At 39.8% G+C, this 1,911-nt stretch overlaps 2 pseudogenes; both read left to right on the top strand.

Annotated features, from left to right (window-relative positions):
- The first annotated feature begins 219 nt into the window (after nt 1-219).
- On the top strand, nt 220-663 carry LOC149563100 (cytochrome P450 750A1 pseudogene; annotated as a pseudogene).
- A 66-nt stretch (nt 664-729) lies between these two features.
- LOC149563099 (cytochrome P450 750A1 pseudogene) lies at nt 730-1,458 on the top strand (annotated as a pseudogene).
- Nucleotides 1,459-1,911: the final 453 nt, after the last annotated feature.

Below are 1,911 nucleotides of genomic sequence, written 5' to 3'. Positions count from 1 at the left end.
TTATTCCAATTCTTAGGCATCTATGCTTTCAACATTGGCAACAAAATAAATCACATTATTGAAAAAGAGAACTATCTCTCTCTATTTCATCAATTGTATTAAGGAAAGAGATTGCCCCCTGGACCGTTTGCATGGCCCATTATTGATCATCTGAACCACCTCGGGAAAAACCTTCCTCATCGTAATCTCTATGACCTCGGTAAGAAATATGGGCCGATCATGATGTTGAGATTGGGCTCTGTTCCCACTGTTGTTGTCTCTTCTTCTGCCATGGCGAAAGAGTTCTTGAAAACGTATGATAATGTTTTTGCAAGCCGGCCTCTTGATGCTCCGGGGAAATACCTGGTATATAACTACAAAGACACGGTGTTTGCCCCTTACGGTCCATATTGGAGGCACATGAGGAAGCTTTGCGTGTTGGAGTTGCTGAGTGCGAAGAGGATCGAGTCATTCAGTTGTATTAGAGAGAAAGTAATGCTTTCAGCTGTTCGTTCAGTGTGGGAGATGTCTGAGCGGGGTAAGAAGGCTGTTAATCTCAGCAACGTCTTTGCATCGTTTGCGGAGGAAGTGATGTGGCGGATCCTCTCTGGCGCTAAACTAACTTCTAGCGGAGAAGAGATAAAGAAGGTTGCAGTTGAAGTTATACTTGCGCAGGAGCTGTGAATTATGGACTTGAAGGAGTGAAGAGACGGCTGATGAAAGATAAGAAAGATAATAGAAGAGCGGAAGATGCAGTTGGGCGGAGAGGAGGACGAGAAGGAGGGTACTAAAGGCATCATTGACGTGCTCTTAGAGATGGGAAGTCTCGATGGAAGGCCAATCACAAAAGAAAACATTGAAGCCATCGTTTTTGTACGTATGTGTCACAATTCCAAATACTCTTTGTTTTTTTTTTCAATTTGTTCGTAGTTTGAATTGCTTCAACATCATACGCAAAGGCTTAATTGCTTGGTTAAAACTTAAAAGTGTTAACTAGTCAAAATTGACTTATTTTTGTAAGCTTATTTTCTTACATACTGTGTGATGTTTAAGCGTGACCATTTTATTCTTTTTATTTGATGTGACAAGGATGTATGATATTTTTAGGATATGTTCATGGCTGGAATTGAAACGATGTCAACTACATTAGAATGGGCAGTGAGCGAGATTCTTAGAAACCCTAATGTGCTCAAGAAAATGCAAGAGGAGATTGATGCAATTGTAGGAAGAGAGGGCAATGTAAGTGAAGAGAATTTAGCAAGGATGGAGTACATGCAGTGTGTGGTGAAGGAGATGCTAAGGTTATATCTTGCATTACCTTTGTTACTTCCTCATGAATCTATACAAGATTGTACAATTGGTGGGTACTTCATTCCTAGGAAAAGCAGGGTTATTGTCAATGCTTGGTCTATCAAAAGAGATCCAGTTGTGTGGAAAGATCCTCTAGACGTCAAGCCAGAGAGATTTATGGGTAAATAGGTTGATGTTGTGAAAGACAAAGAGTATTTTGATATGATTTTATTTGGAGCAGGAAGGAGAGGATGCCTAGGGGCAACCATGGTTGACATAAGCATGAACCTTGTTTTGGCCTAGCTTGTCCATTGTTTTGACTAGAGTGTGGATGAAGAGTTGGATATGATAGAACTCTTTGGGATCACCACACCCAGGAGTGTTCACCTCCTGGCTTGTCTCATCTTGAGGCTATCTACCTGCCCTTCAATTTAAGTAGAAGTAGAGTGCTCCACAATAATTTCCATTTAGGGATACTAGTTATTAAATAAATAAGCTCTTAGATACAAAGATTACATCTTAACACTTAAATGTATGATTTCATTTTCATATTAGAATTATTACGGAGGACTTAAACGTCACATGCTAAGGCTTGATTCTTAGGTTAAAAGTGTCAAATAGTCAAAGTTGACTTATTTTTCC

The sequence above is a fragment of the Cupressus sempervirens genome, chromosome 4 (genome assembly GCF_028749045.1).
Source record: "Cupressus sempervirens isolate cs-2001-9-10 chromosome 4, ASM2874904v1, whole genome shotgun sequence".
Lineage (NCBI taxonomy): Eukaryota > Viridiplantae > Streptophyta > Pinopsida > Cupressales > Cupressaceae > Cupressus > Cupressus sempervirens.
Note: the sequence above shows the minus strand (reverse complement) of the source record. Positions and strands in the feature narration are given on the sequence as shown.